General features: G+C 37.4%; 2 long non-coding RNA genes across 2 annotated transcripts; one reads left to right on the top strand and one right to left on the bottom strand.

The window, feature by feature from the left end:
- Positions 1 to 12303: 12303 nt before the first annotated feature.
- On the bottom strand, positions 12304 to 14732 carry LOC116211970. The gene is made up of 3 exons (XR_004157788.1): positions 14568 to 14732; positions 13756 to 13823; positions 12304 to 13086 (listed from the first exon to the last, which is right to left on the bottom strand). It is a non-coding gene; the product is annotated as an uncharacterized LOC116211970 (long non-coding RNA).
- A 610-nt stretch (positions 14733 to 15342) lies between these two features.
- Positions 15343 to 18830, top strand: LOC116211455. Its single transcript, XR_004157681.1, has 2 exons — positions 15343 to 15429; positions 15548 to 18830. It is a non-coding gene; the product is annotated as an uncharacterized LOC116211455 (long non-coding RNA).
- The last annotated feature ends 2129 nt before the right edge of the window (positions 18831 to 20959 follow it).

Here is a 20959-nt window from a genome sequence, read left to right as displayed (position 1 = left end):
AGAAATAGTCAATGCTTAGAAATCATAAAAGTCTTAAGGTTGCTGAAGCAAGATTTGCAATGGAATTGGAATATATATCAAAAAAGTCTTACGAAGCAATTAATTTGAAATTAACTTTAAAAAATGAGTTCGCTAATACTTTGGTCCTCCAATTTTTCAATAGCCAGCACTTGACTAATTTGAATTTTCAAAATCGAGAATTTGGTCCCTGAATTTTCAAAAATCATAACAAAATGGTCCTTTCAGCCATTTTTTTCCAACAGTTTGGTCCTTAAAAGGACCATTTTGTTATGGTTTTTGAAAATTCAGGGACCAAATTCTCAATTTTAAAAATTCAAATAGTCAAGTGCTAGCTATTGAAAAATTGAAGAACCAAAGTGTTAGTGGAATCTTAAAAAATTCATTACAAATCAAAATTTGACCATAGAATAAGAATAAGTGACTAAAGCTAATGAACCTGAAGTTCATATCATAAAAGTCTTATGGTTATTGAAGCGACACCTGTAATAGAACTGGAATAGAGATTAGAAAAGTATTACGGTTAGGAAATGATAATATATGTGTATATATATATATACACACACTTTAATGTTCATGTTACTAAACATAATGCAAACCGAATAGATATATAAATATATATGTATATGGCGTTATATAGTCTATGCAAACGGCATCTATATATATATATATGTATATGTATATGGCCATGCAAATTAGAATAACTTATTGGGCTATATTTCGTTGTATATAATCTATAGATTGGGAGGTGTACATATAACTTATATATTGTACTGTATATTCTTGCATATGAAAATATTTTCTTGATAAAAGAATAAAAAAATATTTTTTAGTATATAAATGATGGCGTGACAATGCAAGAAAGCTTCATTTTTATATTTTTTAACACGTGACGACGTGAAAATTCAATTATGAACTTTGTTACTATAAGGAAACTGTATATATGCACACGTTGATATATAAACTTTATATATGCACGCGTTGCGATGTATGCATATGTTATCTATTTTATATGTAATTTTATTAGATTATAGATATTGGGCAATGTATATATAATGTACATAGTGTACTACATATTTTTGTTTCCTTATATATTGGTTATATGCATATAATATATATATATATATATATACATTCTATTGCATAGTTAATGATTGAAGAATATAAAAATATCCTTAATCTGTGAGTGATGACATGGTAACGCAAGATAGCTCCGTTTTATATTTTTGATGATGTGACGGTGTGAGAATTCAGTTCGAGTATTGTTTTCATATATATATATATATATATATAGATTGAATAAGAGGATGGGAATAGAAAAACAACTAAAATTACACGAATGAAGAAAAATAATAAAGGAAAAGGGAATAAAACAGAAAAGTAAACAATGTTGTCGGATAAAATTGAAGGAGAAGAAGGAGGAGGAGGAGGAGGAAATAGACTAAAATTACAAAAGTATTCAAAAGTAGTGGACTAAAATTATAATGCTTCTGCGTTTCAACTAATTGCCCGTTACATAGGTTGTTATTACTCATTAAAAAAAACAATAATTTACATAGGTTAGGCAAGTCTTTGATAGATCGAATAGAACTTTTAAGAGGTTAAAGGCAGAGCATCTACTTTCGCCATTGCATGATGGCCTATAGCCGCACACATGGACTACTATGGACGGGTCTAGGATTGAACCAGCTGGGCATGTGATATATATTCAGACGTTCGGAATTGGCTTCTTAATTAGGCCCCTGCCGGCACACAATATATACGAGCTTATGACATTCTGTGAATGAGCGTAGTATAATCCTTCTATATTGAGGGGCTTTTTCTGCTAGCATTTGTTAGGCTTAACTCTTGAATGTTACCTATTATAGTTTTTCGGTTCTCTTTTGTTTTTTTTTTCGATAGTAACTGAGGAGTAGCCCTATTGCTACATATAATAGTTAACATCACCGATATAATTCTTATGGAGACCTTTCCTAAATGAGGTTAATAGCGAGTCATGACCCAACCATCCAGTAGCCTCGGACGGTTCGACTGTTCTGATAGAACTAGGACTGTTTGAATGCACATGATTCTGATAGGTTTCTGATCTGCTAGTGTGCCAAACCTATACATTCCTATACTAACGGCCGGCCACTGTATAACATTAATTAATCACATTTTAGTACCGCTGAAAAGAATTAATTAATCACATTTTAGCTACTCATTGATATATCAGTCTACCGGAAAAAGAAAATAATAAATAAATAAAGGTATGTCCAGGGCAACATGCTCCACACTTCACAGATCGGTCACGGTCTAGACATCCTCAATGCCATCCCCAAGATTCAGGATATTGCCACCGTTCGTTGCATGCTTGTGCCAATAATAGACATGTCGTTGGCCCGAATCATGCATACGCTTCTTCTAATCGCATTTTGGCCTAGAGCACATTGGCTTGTGCTGCCCTTGTGTTGGTCCAAATAGTTCTGGATCAATGCCGATGCCACTTTGCTTCGGTTAATACTTTTATCGTTTAAAAAAAGAAAGAACAAAACAAAGAAAATCCAGATAAGCATTGTGGACACCGTACATGAAATTCATGCATACCTACATATATTCTTGCATATAATGTTGAAACTATATGTATACATGTATTTATAATCTGGGCTAACAAAATTCATTGGGCCTAAAGCCCATTTAACCATTAAGCTCATTTTCCCCGCTTCCATTTTAACCTTCCACCACCCCTTCTTTTTATAATATTTTTATTTTATTTGGTCTTTTTCTTAAATTCTTTGCGGGTGTTATGTGGCATTCTATCCGAAACAGAGAGAGGAGGAGAGAGTGAGTAAGCTTGGGTAGAGGCTGAGCCAAAAAAAAAAAAACAGAGAGTAAGCATGGGTAGAGTCGGACATAGAGAGAGAGAACATGGAACTATTTTGTTGATACTCTGTTAAGTTAAAATCTTGAGTTGGGTTCATGAAGTAATCCTAAAAGTTATTATTTGCTAAGACATACAGGTATTAATTTACTTTCAATTAGAGCATGGAACTGCCCTGCTAGCCACTGATCGAAGGTTTTGGTTTCTTTTGAGTGCTGTTGCTATAATGGTTGTTAGCTTAAGCCCTTTTGAATTGTGTTGCCTTATTTGGAGTTGGTTATGGTGGGAATTTTGCAAAGAATTGTTCTGTTACTTGAAATGTTCTTAATAAAGTTTTATTCTTTTAATTGGGGTTCGTACTTCCTAGCTGTTATGTGTGATATTAGGGTGAATGATCTTAATTAAGGTTGGTTTCATGATGAGGTTATGACCAGATTGAGTCTGAAATGTGATTATATGTTATGTATACTTATATATTATAATTTAACTTTTCTAACGCTATCTATATTTGATAGGAGCTAAGGAGACCGAGTCTATACAACCCGAAGGCTCTTCTCGTTGAATTAATTTTTGAGAGCACAGTGAGTACTTTATTCAACCATGGAATGGGCTAAATTATAAATTAATTATATAAATGTTTATTTTGATCAAGATAAGCGGAATAAAGATAATATAAGGATCTTGATGCTTTAACCGTTAAAGATGAAGGTAAATGAGTTTGGTTGATTATGATATGATGTTAATGTTGTTTGTTATTATAGCCACGGGACGATCAGGACGCTGATATGACGAAATATAAAATGGACGTTAGGCTCCTATTGCCGGAGAATAATAGGCAGCACTCCGCTCATGAGATTTGATATGAGCATATTGTGAATGATTTATGTGGGATCATAGTACCCTCAGAACTCTATCGCGATGGAATACAACCCTATGACTAGTATTTGTTGTATTGACATTGTTGTTGAGTTTAAATTACATTGAATTGATGAAGGATAGTGAGATTCCAAGTTGGTAAGTAAGTATATAATAATAATTGTTTTATAATGAGTTTTGTAAGACAAGTTGTGTAATTGTCCTTGTGAATATTAATACAATAAGTGAATAAATCTAATGCTTCATTTTATTCTTAAATTTAATACTCACTGAGATATATCTCATCTCTGCATATTTATTTTTGCAGATCAGTTAGAAGCTAGACTAGCTGCATCAAAGGACTTTTTGGACGTGGGGGATCAGTGTAGAAGACTTGTAGCTAAACCTATACATATAGTAGGTATCAAGCTATGTATAGAATGCTTGTGAATAGTTGTGACCATATAAATTTTGTTTAGTTGTTCATGGGTTGCTGTGAAAAACATGTCAGGAGTTCCTTTGGAGATGTGTATAAATAGTAGGTATCAAGCTATGTATAGAATGCTTGTGAATAGTTGCGACCATATAATTTTTGTTTAGTTGTTCATGGGTTGCTGTGAAAAACATGTTAGGAGTTCCTTTGGAGATGTGAGAATTATATTATATGTTTTGGAGATAGATAGGTTTTTTGAGAGATATATATATTTGGAAGGGAATATTCTTAATTTTAGGAGAAATTATGATGAAATTTCGAGTGGTGATAGCAATTGCCAAAATTCGGTAATTAGTTGGTCATGTGGTGTAAAAATTTGAAATAAACACTGTCAACCGTCTCCAAAATGCCTTGAGGTCGAAACTCAGAGGAAAAGAATTGCTTTGGCTTGAATACATAAAAGAAAGCAGCAGGCACTTTCAAGTTTTGCATGTCCAGGCTTTAGAGGAGAAAAATTCTTTTCAACGATTTTTTGGCGGGAACATCAGTCTCACGCTGTGATTCTGATCTTGATCTTCTCCGGCCGGAAATCTATCAATTCGATCTGTGTTCTTCCGATTTGATCCATTCTGAACCAGTTTGAGTGATTAGAAAAGTTGGATTTCGATTTGTTCTCAGATGGCCAAGCTTGCGAAAATTCTTGCGGAGCTCCTTCGTGCTGAGTTGCATGATGCAGATCTGAGATCTAACGATTTTTGTCAAATCGCTAAGGCATTAGAGGAGAAAATTTGTGCATCTGATGCATCGATTTACTCCTGTTACTTGCGAGGAGATTTCTAGGGCTAACGCTGGAACTGGTAGCTGCACAAGCCATTAAAGGACGATCTTCGACTCCTATGCTTCAGAGAAGCCCTCAGAAGCAGTCATCGTATGTGGAGAGTGAAGGTGGAAGTAAGAAGCGGAGAAGTCTATTTTCTGGAAATAAGAAGGAAGCTGAGATCAAGTTTGTCAAACCAGAGTTGCTTAATAAAAGACGTGTGGTGAAGATACCGAATTCTGTTGTGGAGGAAGGGGCTGGCAAATGAACTAATGCTTTGGTTGGACAGACAGTGGAGAAGAAATTTGGCTATAGTAAGATTCGTTCAACTGTTAACTTCCTTTGGGGGAAGCAGGGTCGGATTGATGTTAGGCTGATGGATAATGGATTGATTTTATTTGATCATCCTAAAACTGGTGTTTGAGACTGGATACTACGGAATGGTCTTTGTCACATTGCTCGCTGCCTGTGTGGGTGAAACTGACAGGGATAATGCTTGAGTGCATGACGCCTCAGGGGTTGAGTCACATTCCGAGCTGGTTGGAAGTACCTTTGTGCATGGATAGGGCCCCTAAGGATGTCCAAGTGGTTGGGCAGGTTTGGATTAATTGTGTAGAAATGGAGATGAATGAAGATTTACACCAGCTGAAAACAGAAGAGGGATCCTCTTTTCAGGTGGCAGTTGAATATCCATGGAAGATTAGTCTGGCTAAAGAGAGTAAACATGTTAAAAGTCAGAAATGCGTCCCAAAGAAGCCTGTTGAAGAAGTTTCCCCATGGAAAAATGTTGATAATGCCTCAGGGTTACTAGAGTATCCTGTTCCAGCTGAGGTTAGGGGATGTGATTGAATTGAACAACCAATTTACTGTATTGGAGAAAGAAGTTGAACTGATGAAGGTTCCAAATGAAAGTGGAAAAGAGAAGTGTTCCCCAAGGAAGACAAGGCAAGCTGCACAAGGGGTTTCTGATCTTCTTCAACAGATTGTGCAACCCTTGAAGTTTTTGTGTAATGCTGAGCTTCCGGATCATCAATACTTAGGGAATTTCTTCACTTGGATCAATAAAAGGGATGAAGGTATTATCGCCAGGAAACTAGATGGAGTGATGGTGAATGAACAGTGGCTGTCAAGATTTCCTAGTACCAAAGTGGAATTCGTTTCTCCACTAATTTAAGACCACTGTCCCAGTATAACTAATGTTCTGAATGGGAGTCCAACTTTTAAGAGGACTTTTAGAATTTTTAACTTCTGGACAGAACATGAGAAATATGCAGCTGTTGTGGAGGCAGCATAGAAGATCGAATTAAGAGGCACCCCTATGTATGTATCCTCTGTAGAAAATTGAAGCACATGAAGAAGATACTTAGGAGTTTTAATGCTGAGCACTTCTCTGAGCTATCCAGTAGAGTCAAGGAGAGTGAGAGGAAACTGAAATATATTCAGAGTCTTTTAGACAGAAGTCGAGAGTGAATTGGTTATCTTTGGGTAACCACAATACAGGGTTTTTACATCGCATGGTCGAGGCTAGAATAACAAAAAACAATATTATGGCACTTTATGATTCTGAAGGAAACAAACTTGAAGAACTGGAAGCCATTAAGCAAGAAGCTGTCAATTTCTATAAAAGGTTGCTTGGTATCCCTGATAGAAATGTTAATAGGTGCAGTTTGCAGGATCTGCAAGACATTCTTCAATATGCCATTCCAGAGGACCCGAAGCTCTCTCTTATTGAGCCCATTACTGAGGAGAAATGAGGAAGGCACTCTGGAGTGTGGATGGGAATAAATCCCTAGGCCCTAATGGTTTTAATCCCAATTTTTTAAAAACTTCTTGGGCTATTATCCAGAGTGATTTTGTTAAAGCAGTTTCAGATTTTTTCAAATGTTCAAAATTAGTGGGACAAGTTACTAGTACTGCAGTCACTCTGGTGCCTAAAGTGCCTAATCCCTCGAACATGGCTGAGTACAGACCAATCTCCTGCTGCAATATGCTCTACGAATGTGTCACGAAGATCTTAGCGAACAGATTTAAAGTTATTCTTCCTGATTTCATTTCAAAAAATGAGTGTGCTTTTGTTGAAGGAAGGAAAATAGGAGACAACATTATGCTTGCATATGAGCTTGTAAAGGGATATCAAAGGGAGTGTGGCAACCCAACATGTGCAGTGAAAGCTGACATAATGAAGGCTTTTGACTCAGTGGATTGGTTGGATGCTCTTGCTGCATGTATTACAGGCTATTGGTGTTCCAGACAAGTTTGTTGGCTGGATTTCAGCATGTATAACGGGACCAAAATAGTCTATATTCATCAATGGGGAGCTTGAAGGTTATTCTGAAGGAAAGTAGGGTGTGAGACAAGGGGATCCTCTTTCCCCTTATCTCTTTGTGATCATTGTGGAAGTCCTTTCTAAGCTTCTTAATAGGACTGCTGCTGAAGGTAAAATTAGTTATCACCCCAAGTGCAAAAGAATTCACCTCACGGATTTGGGATTTGCTGATGATATGCTTATCTTTCTAAAAGGGGATGTGCAATCCTTGAGAGGTTTAGCCAAGATCTTTGAAGATTTCTATCTTCATTCTGGCTTAAAACTCAATCATGCAGAAACAGAATTGTTCTGTGCAGGCATGAGTAAAGAAGAGGAAAGTTTGCTACTGCGTGAGAGTGAATACAGAAGAGAGCTGCTCCCAGTAAGATATTTGGGGGTACCACTTGTTCCTGGCAGGTTGACTGATAAAGAATGCAAGCCTCTAATGGAAAAAATTGATGAAAGAATCAATGGCAGGACAGTTAGGAGGTTATCTTATGCGGGAAGGCTTCAGCTCGTGAATTCTGCACTCCATTCTATGGTTAATTTTTGGTATTGTGCTTTTATTTTACCAAAAAAGTTGGTAAGGATGGCGGAACAAAAGTGTAAGTCCTTTTTGTGGAAAGGGAAGGAAGCTCAGGCTAGAGGAGCAAATGTAAATTGGGATGAATTTAATTTGTTTGCCTAAGAAAGAGGGTGGCTTGGGAGTTAAAAAGTTAGAAGCTTGGGAGTTAAACAGTTAGAAGCTTGGAACAAAGCCTGTATGTTGAGATATCTGTGGTTGATCACTGTTAAAGCAGGATCCTTATGGATTGCTTGTGTGCAGGCTTATTATCTTAAGGAAAGGAGTTTCTGGTCTATTAAGTCATCTGATGCTAGCTCTTACAGCTGGAGGAAGCTGTTGGAAGTAAGGGACCTGACCTATCCTCTCATCAAGCATGAGGTGGGGGATGGTTCTGATAAATATTTTTGGTTTGATAAATTGGCACCCTTGGAGTCCCCTGCATAGATGGAGTTCTCTAAATGCAATTACTGTCTCTGGACTGCCATTGCTGGCTTGGGTGAGTGATATAATAGAAGAAAGCAAATGGAACTGGAGGCCTTCTGGGAATGGAAATATTGCGGCGATTAAGGCTGTTTTGACACAATTGCCTGATCCTTCTTCTGACAGGAATGATTAGATTGTCTGGACAATGGGGAAAGGAGACAATCCTCTGTAACTAGTGCCTGGGAACAGCTCAGAAGGAAGGAGGAGAAGGTGAATTGGCATAAACTGATCTGGTTCTATCCGAGCATACCAAGGCATAGTTTCGTATCTTGGTTGGACATAAAAATAATAATAATAAATAAAAGAGGCTGAAAACGAGAGATAGAATTTCAGTTTGGTGCTCTGGGCAAGACAGGAGTTGTGTCCTTTGTCAGGGTGCAGAGGAGAACAAGGATCACATCTTTTTTAGATGTGAGTTTGGCAGGCAAATTTGGCAAGCCGTGCTGCAGAAGTGTGACTGTAACAGAACTACTGGTGGGTGGGATGAAGAATTAAATTGGGCTATAGGAAGGAAAGGAAAGTCACTTCCAAATGTGATTTATAGGCTTGCTTGGAATGCCCATGTTTATTATGTTTGGCAAGCTAGAAATTTGCATATTCATTAACAATTAGCTCCTTCGGAGGACAGGAACCTTGCGCTGATCAGGAGTGCCATTGATTGCAGACTGCAGGGTGCGAAAAGGAGGGGAAGCAATGTGGTGCAGAAGAGGATTTTTCTTTTTGCTCGATTAGTGACGAGGCCTGATTCTTTGAGCCTTATTGTACTTTCGCTCTGTGTGGCTGTAGGCATTTGAAGTTCTAAATGAAAGAAGAGCACAGCTTACTGAGCCAAAAAAAAAAATGTCCAGGCTTTAAGTCGAGAAAAGCTCGACATGAGCACTTCATTGTATTTGCAGAGACTATCCCGCCTGGCTAAATAGGTGTGACCACAGCAATCAAATAATCTGAAGGTGCCTTTTCTCCAAAGATTATCTAAATTTAATTTTGCAATGCGGTCCACTTCATGCTCTGCGTTATCTTTGTGTAAATATTGTTCATTCTCAATTCAACATACAGAAGCAGAACAATGAGCCTTTTGTGATGCCGCACCTACTGACATTTTGATCTGAAGAAGGGAAGCTTCAAAAAAGAATGATAACAAACAGAAAGCCACTTCCAGAAATACTAAATTCTCACCCAGCAGACTTTTTTTGCCTATCAATAAAAACAGGGGATGTGCCTATGGAAATAGTAAAAGATGAGAATCCTGTAGTGGGAGCTGAGGAAGAGAAACAGTTCCAAGGAACGCCACAACATATGATCCTGCAAAGCTGCACGCGAAGGCATCACTGAACGAGTGGTCTTCCTTTTGATCCGGAATAGGTGGTGTTAGGGGAGACTGCTCTGAAGCGTTGCAACTTTCTAATGGCAGCCCGCAAAGGAGGATGTTCGCTTTGTACCTCCTTTCATCAAATGTCGCAAATTGTTTTTTCCTTTCAGGTGTCCGTCCTGATAGGTTGTTGTGAGCAACATTGAAGATTGATAAGAATGAGAGCTCAATCAACTGGGATGTTTCTCGCCATTAATCCAGTTGTAGGAAAGGTCCAAACTCTCCATTTGCTTCAGCCTGGAAAATGTGCTTGGAATCAGGCCCATGAGATGATCATTCGAAAGGTTCAACATGCGAAGATCATTCAAGTACCCAATTTGTTGTGGGATAGACCCGCTCAAATTGTTGCAGGAGAGATCCAGTCCAGACATGTATTCCAGAATGTTCCCCCTGTATGATTCTAACCTCCTCTTCGAGATGAACTTCAGTTCTATGAACAAAGAACGGAACCTTGGAGTTGAATTCGAATCTCACATTGAGAATGAAAAGAAAAGATTGAAGTGTATGAAATGTTCCGAGCACCCTCAAGTTTCCAAAAGCCAAATCCTTCAAACATGAAGGAATTGCTCCTGATAGATGGTTATCTGAGAGATCCATTATGCTTATATTGTTTACCTGACACTACTCGTGAGGGATAAGACCTTCGAAGTTGTTTCCCTTCGGCAAAAGTGCTGTCAGCTTTGAGAACGAACCCATCCACGGCAGAAGTACCCCAGACAATCTGTTGTTTCTAAAAAGCTGTGGAAATGGTCCTGTAAGGTATGTATTTTGCAAGCTTAAATGCAATAGCATCGAAGCATCCGCACCTAAAGGTATCGCGGGACCAAATTCAGTGAAACCTGCAGAATTGCAGAATTGGACAGTACAAAAGAGAGCAAATACCCAGAGAGAGTGAGGGAGAAAGATGACAAACTTCGCACGTACACTAACTGTCAGTTACATCCCTTTTTAATAAAAGCACATCAGATAACTGCATGAGAAAAATTGGCTCCTACACTGAAATTCGAAATTCAAACATAATAACCTAAACAACTGCTGCCTTGTCTTCTAAGAAACAGTTAACTAACTACGAGACTAACACAACCACATGGAAAACATAAAGGACAGCAGCTCCTAGATAATTTGCATCCAACAGAAAGGTCCAACAGCTTAAGCCTTAATTTGCAAAAGCTTAACGGCAGAACACCTTCCAAGGAATTGTTCGACAACATAAGATACTTCAAGCTTTCAAAATCTCCAATCCAACTAGGAACCTTTCCAGACAGCAAGTTGCTGCTTACATCCAAAAATTGTAAGCCGGAGCTGTTGAGCAACCCAGGAGAGATCTCTCCCGTGAATTGATTGTTGTCCAGAGATAGACTGACTAAGTCTGTCAAGTTGGCATTTCTTGGCAGCATTGGAACCTTCAAATTATTTTCTGACAACTTTAGAGTCCCAAGTTGTTGCCACCTTCTGAATAATAACGGCAGCAGCCATCCTGTGAAATCATTACTTGACAAGTCCAGCGAAAATAGTGCTTCTGTGTCACCCAAGGAAGAAGGTAATCCACCTTACTAGTGATTCCTGCACATGTTGACGAACAGTAAATTTGGAAAGGAGGAACCGATAGAGACAGGAAGCTCACCATCTATATAATTCGACGACATGTCGATCCACCATATGCGACATTGTTAGTGGAAGAATTCAAACTAAAACTTCCAGACAGGGCATTATTTGCGAACCTCAAGACCTCAAGTTCTGTGTTGTTCTCTAATAACCGAGATAGAAAATCTCCCCTCATGTTGTTATTCTCGAGCCCAAGGTGCTGCAGATCGTGCTGGCCTAGCTGAAAGCTAGGAATGACACCATGAGGCTCGTTAAGCGTGCAACCAGATAAACGGAAGACTTTCAATTGAGCTGAAGGAGCATAGGGGGGATTCTCTGTCATGATATTCAGATGATGGTAGTTGCTGGTGAGATCAAAAGCTTGAAGCCTAGAGTTATTGGATAATGCAGCCAGGGAAAATGAGCCTTCAAAGGCATTCCAAGAAAGAGAGACATATTCCAGCGACTTGAGATTAGGAAAGAGAGAGGAAGGAATGTTCCCCCCAAAATTGTTACTATGAAGATCGAGTGCGTAGAGTGAGGTCATGCTGTAAAGGCATGGTGGAATGCTGCCCACGAACTCATTATTATTGGCATTCAACTCTTCAAGACTCGTTAATGTACCCAAGCCTGTACAAATAGAATGAGATACATAGTTTTAGATTGGGGCTGGATACATATAACTCAAGAAGTAAATGATGTATCAACAGAATATATTACAATAATACATATATATTCATATATAATATCCTTCAGATATATGACCTAACTTGAAATATTGAACCATTAAAGTAATTGCCAGATATTGACAAGGCTTACAGGGATGTCATGCTCCAGATTGTCGAAAGACTGTCTCCAGCCAAATCGTTGAATGAAACATCGAGTACTTCTAGTTTCAGTCCTGTTATATGAAGCATGTCTCATTAGCGTGGAACTCAAATGAGAAGATCAAAAAGAATAAGTTTTGATGGCATGGCACTAATTGTGTGTAGAGACATAATTTACCTTCAAGACCGGATAGGTTCTCCAGGAAATTCCCGATGAAGTACAGTGCATTCAATGATGACAACTTATCCAAAGATGGGACTTGGGTTAGGCTATTCACCTTGAGACTTAACAACCGTACTCTCTTCAATCTCAATTTGTTCGTAAACCCTGCCAGAATAAGGCAAGGGAAACAAGAAAATTCACGGTATAATATACACCAGTAGCCCGAGGGTACCAACAACATACCAGAATGATCAGCTGCAATAGGCAATTAGTCCATCTGGAATTAATGTTATCCCGTCTTTCTAGTTTTTATTTTTTAGAACGGAGATGGCATACACGTACACTGAAATCAACTTACTAATGACAATGGTAAATGTATCATTTGGCTCAAGTTTTGCTGAAAAAAAGTAGAGAACATTCCATGCATCTTTTCATTTGTCGATCGGCATGACAAGAATGGAATAGACCGTAATAAACCATACAAAAATGCAATTAGAGAGGGTAGATGTCACGACCCGAAAAATTCAGCAGAGTTTCCTTTGTATCCAATGTCACATAAACTATTTATATAAAACCTGCTTCCCATATCTTTCAAAAACATATGACCAATCCAGCAGGTTCTCATAAATATATACATCTCAACAAAGTATTTTCTTCTCAATCACATCACTAAACCAACTAAATAAAAGTTCAAGTCATAATGATCATAGCATTCTACAAGAACTGGGCCTAACTGCAAAAATCCTCCACGCTAATCCCCGTTGTCCAAAAGGTTATCTTGTGCGGCTAGTCTAGCTCCTAACTCATCTGAAAAAAAATATATGCAGTGGGGTAAGCTGCATCTCAGTGAGTATTAAATTTCACAATAAAATGAAGTATCGAACTTGTTTATGGATTCACATCAACAATTACAGTCATATCATTTACTTCAAAAATTCTAATGATATATATATATATATACATACTTTTTAGCCTTGAACCTTTCTCTTATCTGCCATTTTAATATTTCATAACTCAAGCAATCATTCTTAAGCAACAAATAATAGTAGCCATAGGGTCGCAATCCTCGCGACAGAATTTCGATGGTACTGTGACCCTGCACTCATATTTACAAAATCCTCATTTGATTTCTCATAAGCGAGGGCTGCCTGTTATCCTCCGACAGTAGGAGTCTAGGCGCCCATTTTATATCCCGTCGAATCAACGGTCTAGACGTCCCTTTTTATATATCGCCGGATCAGCGGTCTAGAAGTCCCTTTTTGTATCCCACCGGATCAGCGGTCTAAGCGTCCCTTTTTACATACCACCGGATTAGCGGTCTCGTGGCTATAAACAATAATATCACCACACCGCAATTAACCGAATTCATTTACAATAAATCCTGATACTATCTTCATTCAACTTATCTTATCCAAACAAGCATTTACATAATTATTTAAGATTTAATTTCATTCTATAGTGGAATAAAATACTCACAAGGACCCCCAAAATGATAACTCAACGAGTCGAGTCTTCCGAGTGTATAGTTTCGGTCTCCTCGGTTCCTATGATTATAAACATAGTTAGAACATCCACTATAAATATATATATATATATATATATATACTTATTATTTTCAACTTAATCTGTCCATGGACTTCTCATGATGAAATTCAACTTAACAAGGATAATTCACACCGTACAACTTCCCCTCCTTGCATTCTCACATATCACGTTATATATAATGTAGATGAAAGTGTAAGATGCATGATGTTCATATAATAAATCATTAATTCACACTGAATTGACCTTAAAATGATCAAAGAAATGGAAAGGATATAATCAAACCAATAATAACAACAACTTAGCATTCATACAAGGAACCTAACACAATTGAAGACATCAAAGAAGTAAAAATCAGTCCTGCTTTAACCATCTTCACAACCAACTCTTCATTGTACCCATAGGTAGGCAAGAATAAGCAAAAGAATATCCAAGCAAATTGCTAACAGGACAACCCAAATACAAATAAACAACTTCAAGTCTACAGCTACTAACAACATGGACGACCCCACAGAGTAATTTTAGTGAAAAATATATAGAAAATAGGAGTAATTAACTAAGCAAGCAAGCTGAGTTCCACATTTGCAGGGCTTAAACCATTTCCCGATTCCCATTCTACTCCGTTCCTTACTTCTCTCTTATACCATTCTACCTAGAGCTGCAGCAAATTCACTCTCTCTGTTTCCCTTTACTCTCGTTTAAGTTATCCCAACCGACAGAACAAAAACGAAATTCACACCACGTACCCGAAATTGGTCGATAATTGAACCCGAGGGCAAAGTCGAGCTCTTCCTTGTAAGAGGATTTCCTATCTCGATACTTCTCCCTCTCCCTCTATTTGATTTTGTTTTAAGCTCATTCCAATCTCTCTCTCTCTCTCTGTTTCAGACAAAATGGCCATGCAACCTCTTTCCTCCCTTTTCTTTTCGACAACTCAGCCACAACAGTAAAAAATAAAGAAAAGGAATATGAGTAAGGCGGTGGAAATATAAGGAGGAAAAGGAAATATATCATGGGCTCACTGGGCTTAAGCTCATGAAACATTTAATAAGCCCAATTCATATGCATATATACTTATAATGCACGCGTATATATTTATGTATATAAGTTTGTCTGTACGAAAAATATAGGTGTTCACAGTAGAGAAAGAGAAGAGGGTGAGACCAGTTAGATAATTGCAGCCCAATCCGAGTACTTCAAGTTCCTCAAAAAGGAAGGAACATGGAGGCATTAAGAGACAACGGGCCTAGTCGACAATCAGCTCGTCTGTGTTTCACTGAGCAGGAAGGAGCTCAGTCACTGGCATTGTGAAATGCCAAAATTTATTAAATAAGGATATTATGAGTAAATTATGTGTTTAGTGGAAATTGATCACGTTCAAGTGGGCTTGTTTATTACTTTAAGAGTCAAACATGATGGCTTAGTTGATTGGTTATTCCATATTAATTTGGTGGACTTGACTGCACACAATCATGTCCTTTGATCTTAACCTTTTTCCACCGTTTGCTTTGTATTACTGTGATCAAATTTTGGGATTTAAGGGGCACACAGAGACACACACAAGGAGGACGAAATAGGAGCGACAAGGAGAAGAAGGAAAGGAAGGAGGTAGCGGCAACTCGAGTTCAGCCCCTCTCTTAGCGCCTTTGATTCCTCTGCTTCTCCATCTCTATGTAACTTCGATCTGCCCGTTTTGGTTCTGTTTGCTTGGGGCTCTATCGTGCAGGTAATTGGATGCCCGACAGCCTCCAGCTCGCCCTTTTCCCTTTTCGGGCACTTCCTCAACGAGATGTCGCGGCCGCCGCAGCTCCCTTCCTCCAATCGGCAGCGGAGCCCTCCTCGAAAGAGGGGACTGAGGGACATTTCTTACCTCTGATCTAGACCGTTCACTCGTGGACTGTTATGGGATGCTGTCCCTATTGTTTTGGAGAGGTTTTGCTTGGCTTCGACGACTGAAAATCATGCTTGACTGCTGAGTCGATTGATTAGATAGTTCTTGGTGCAATTCGGGTGCAATATAGATCGGTTTGGACGATTCGTGGTTGGGTTTGAAGTAGGGCTGAATCATATGATGTCTCTTTGTTTAATTTAGGAGGTTTTAGCTCGATCTTGACAGTTTAATCTCGAATTTAAGTTGCGTATTACTGAGTTCCATATCAATCCCTTGTTCTCTTGATCAATTTATGCTTGTTCAATTAGAAGTTATGCTTTATGCACAAGCTGTATTATATGATAATGAATTGACCGATTTGAGGGTTTTGACACATTTTGGATTACTAAAGGAAGTGATTAAGTTGTAGGCCGAGTTGCCTATCAATCCTTTGTCCGACTTAAGATGATTCTACATGTTCATGATGACTTTATGTTGTATCTAAATATGTGGCTGAATTGACTAATAGAGGGAGGATGATATTTGGTTAGCCTCAAGTTGAGTTTTGGGTGCTTGTTTAGTTGATTGATCCTCTGTTTGGCTGATCTCGATTTGGAGTATAGACTAGAATAAATTATAGATGCCTCTAGATGCCTGATTACTTGTATTTGGGTCTTCGTAAGATCGATTTAAATAACCTTGCATGCTGTCCAATCATGAATGAGACCTGTAGAGGCTCGTTTAGGTCACTTTCATGGCATATAGTAAGTTGTCTTCGTTCTTATATGCCTTGAGGTCATTCTCCCCAGCTTTTCATGCCATTTCGGGTATTCTAGGATTGAATTAAGGGACATTTGAATCAGGATCAAAGTTGATTTGAGGATCTTGGAACTCACTTTTGTTAAGTCTATATTGAACTCGTTCCATTGTTCCTATATTTGCATTTGCCCCAATTCTCTCGTTTCTCTCTCTTTCTTTTGCATGTCTCTTCCTATATGCCTTGAGGTCATTATCCCTAGCTTTTCATACCATTTCGGGTATTCTAGGGTCGAATTAAGGGACATTTGAATCATGATTAGAGTTGATTTTAGGATCTTGGAACACACTTTTGTTTAGTCTATCTTGAACTCATTCTATTATTCCTATATTTGCATTTGCCCTGATTCTCTAGTTTCTCTATCTTTCTTTTGCATGTCTCTTCCTATATGCGTTGAGGTCATTCTCCCTAGCTTTTCATGCCATTTCGGTATTCTAGAATTGAATTAAAGGACATTTGAATCGGGATCAGAGTTTATTTGAGGATCTTGGAACTCACTTTTGTCAAGTCTTTCTTGAACTCATTCCATTGTTCCTATATTTGTATTTGCTTCGATTCTCTCATTTCTCTTTTTTTTTTCTTTTGCATGTCTCTTGAGCAAGAGGAGGAGAAATGAGGAGAGACGATAGTTGTATAGCTTTGATGAAGGGGTTGGCTTAAGTTCGCCGCAAAGATCGGAAAGCAACAGTCTGCTTAATATTATTTCAGGTATTATTCTTATTTCCATTGGCAGTGACAGGTACGTGACTCACAACTCATCTTAAAAGAACTACATGTGCCCTGATTCTCGATAAAACGAGATACGTAGGCACTCCATCGTCGTGGAGTTCGAGTCCGACATTCTATCAATTTCATTGTGTGAATGAGATAAAGTCATAACTACATTCGAGTAAGCTTATCAGCTGCATATTTCCTTACTTTTGTGGTTATAATGGATATGGATCGAGGAGACCGTAAACTTGTACTCAAATTGATGAATTATTTTTAATAGTTCTGTGAGTACTTTATTTCCTTGTGAAATGATGTATTATGGTTATATAAATTATTTAAGAAGAATATTGTGATAGGTAGAGATTAAGGAATCGGTCTTCCTATCTTAGGTGAAAGGATTTGAGAGATATTGCCCTCTTATGTTTCATTTTGACTTGAATTATGTGGTGTGATTATGCATGCTAATTGTGTATGAGATATGTAATGATAATATGATACCATTATAATGTGATTGGGATTGGGATTGTGTATACTGATATTGTTTGATTGTTATAACCATAGGACTTATGAACCTAACGGAATAAGATTTGGGTTGTGGTTGACCACTAATCCAGCGGGATATAAAATGGACGTCTAGACCATTGATCCGGCGGGATATAAAATGAACGACTAGACCGTTGAACCAGCGGGATATAAAATGGATGCCTAAACCGTTTATCCGGTGGGATATAAAATGGACGCCTAGATTGCTGAACCGGCGGAATATAAAATGGACGTATGACTGCTGATCTGGTGGGATATAAAATTAATGCCTAGATCGTTGAGCTGGTGGGATATAAAATGGACTCTTAGACCGCTTAATCGGCGGGATATAAAATGGACGTTAGGTTGGAGGTTTGATGATTAGTGGTGCTCGGTTATGAGAAGTGTTATGGTGAGTTACGAAAATTTTAGCTTAGGTGCAAGGTCACGGTACTGGTTATAACTCGATTGTAAGGAAATACGACCCTGTAACTATATTGATTGGTTTTGTTGTATATTGTTTGTGTGGTCTGATTGCTATAGATGTAATGATTGTTAAGGTTATCTGAAGTTGTTCTATGAACGTCGTGTTGTTAGCGAGAGCTTGATTTAGTTAGTGTATGAATGTTATGCGGTGGTAAGTTAATGGTTAATTCTAATATTATAATGTGATTATAAGATAATTGATTGTTTAAAAATGAATTTAGTAGTTATTTGTAGATATTGTATATGGTCCTGTGTTGGTTAATTAAATGTCGGTTTTAGGTATGCTAGTATTACCTATATGAATCGTTTAAAAATTATTTTTATTTAATATTAGTTCATTTTACTGTAGATTCTTATGCTCACTAAGTGCATGTCACACTCTGCATATTATTTTTCCAGATGGATTAGAGATTAGCTTGGCTGAGCCGAAAAATCATTTTTTATAGCAGGGATCAGCTTGGACGACATCCTAAATAGCCTTGTTTATTTTATATTTAATAGATAATTAACCTATTACAAGAGAAGTTTGATAGTATGTTACGACATGAAATTTTTGTATAATTATTCTTTTGGTAATTGGAGATCATTAATAATCTATTGGGATGTTTGGTGTGTGATTTATTTAATAGAATAATTAATTGACAATTGGAGGTCTAGATGAAATATTAGCAAGTTTTGGATTATTTTCATGGAAAAATATTAACTTCATTACCCACTAGCTCATTCTTCTTTATTTTGTAATTCAGTTACAAAGGAGGTTCAAGGCCTAATACAATGAAAGAGAAATCATAAATAACTAATAAAGAAATACGAGTAATCTCATTGGGTATCGAACATGCGACCTTTAGGTCAATAAGTGAGAGCGTGCGCCACTGCACAACCCTCTCTTTTGATTCATTCTTTATTCGTGCACTTATTTTTAATATGTCATGTTATCGCCTTAAATATAACATTATAGATCTTGAGCAACAATATATTTCCTAAAATATTTTCAGATTACTATAGCCGTTTAAAGCCTTTTATATTAGCGACCAGGTCTCCTTTTCTTAGCCAAAAAAGGAGTTGGGGGTGGGAAGGCCACGACTTGACTCTAAAATTGCCATTGGCGTACCAAAGTGTTTGTCTGTGCGTGTCGAATGAGTTAAGTCCAGCTCTGAGTCCACTCGGCACCCGATCGAGTCACGCATGCACAGTGAAAAATAATTTTTTTTGTTGATATTAAATAAAAACTTCGTAGATCAAAAATACATGTTTGAAAAAATTTACAGAATTCCCCCCTGGATCTTAATTATTATTTAATGTACTCAGTCTGGCAAAGTTGGATCTATTAAAAATGGAAAAATTTGTAGGTGAAAAAAATATATTATTTATACACTTTATGGTACTTGTTTGTATATTCGCATGTTGGTGTATTTAAATTATCAATTGATACAACTTAATTGTGTGAAGCTCAAAGTCAAGAGCTTACTTCTAAGAGGTCCAAATGGCCAGTGGATTGGTTTAATTAATCATAAAGTTGATATAAAATGGGACCTGTGTAAGAAATAGCCCAATGTTTTACGAAGAAGATTTAACAAAATATTAACAATAACCAAAAAAATACATTCAAAGAAATTTTTTTCTTAAGGTCAGACATTAATAATACACTCAAAAGGTATAGTTCTTATGATATCAATGAATTAACTAAAGATGGGAGGGGCTGATTCTTTTTTTCTTTCTATGAATTGAATAATCAATGTTGTGTTTAATTTGGAATTGCTTAATAAAAATATATATATGGATGGAATTTTTTTTCTTTTTCTTTTTTTTCTATTCATTAAAATTGTGTAAAATATATAATATAATAAATCAAATTATGAAAATAGTATAAAATTAAAAATTTGCCAGATTATGAAGAACTTTCATACTCTCCTTGACAATTTTTTTTAAAAAAATACAAGTATATAATATTTATGTTTATATTGATATAGATTTACATGGATATAGATATGCTATCTGTAGTTCAAGAATAAGACGTGCAATAACTTCGAAAAATAAAAATAAAACAAAAAAAGACATGCCAAAAAAAAAAAGGGTCCGCCCTGTAAGTCACCCGAAGCAAAACGACCGCCACAGATGCATGCCTTTGTGTATTCAGCGCCAGCACACATTCTTGTTTGTTGCCCCCATCAAAGGGGATGATATTTTTTTTGCCACGACAGTCGATCCTTTCGTAATTTACCTTTTATCGCCACGGATTGAAGGATATAGCGGGTCCAAGTATATCTCTGGGTTCACTTAGAAGCATGACAACAAGAGTTAAAAGTGGATGATATTGATCTATGAAGGGAAGCACGAACAATGCAAATCAATCACATAAATTAATATATTTCAATCAACAGACGCTTGAGTATCACATCAATAACCACACCGAAGAAGTTGCATTTTTTGAAGTCATCGAGTCTCGGGTGAACCAGTCTAGCAATGCTTTCAGGGAAAATTCTTCCATATCAGCTGGGAGGATCCTTTCTCGTATGGCTTCCACACCAAATTGATTCAATATCGAATTCCACAAGTACTTGTGGATGTGTCCGATTGAAGTGTTCGGGCCTAAAGAACCCTAAGTACCCGCGGAGCTGCTTTGACCAGAGGGCTCATGCCATAAGAGTAGATGTACCGCAACTCCACTGAGTGTGTATTTATTTCAACTTAATTTTCAAGTACTTTGCTTGGTGGGAGAAAAAGTAATAGGT

This window comes from Punica granatum, chromosome 6 (genome assembly GCF_007655135.1).
Source record: "Punica granatum isolate Tunisia-2019 chromosome 6, ASM765513v2, whole genome shotgun sequence".
Lineage (NCBI taxonomy): Eukaryota > Viridiplantae > Streptophyta > Magnoliopsida > Myrtales > Lythraceae > Punica > Punica granatum.
The sequence above is the reverse complement of the archived record's forward strand: the minus strand, read 5'-3'. Positions and strand labels throughout refer to the sequence as shown.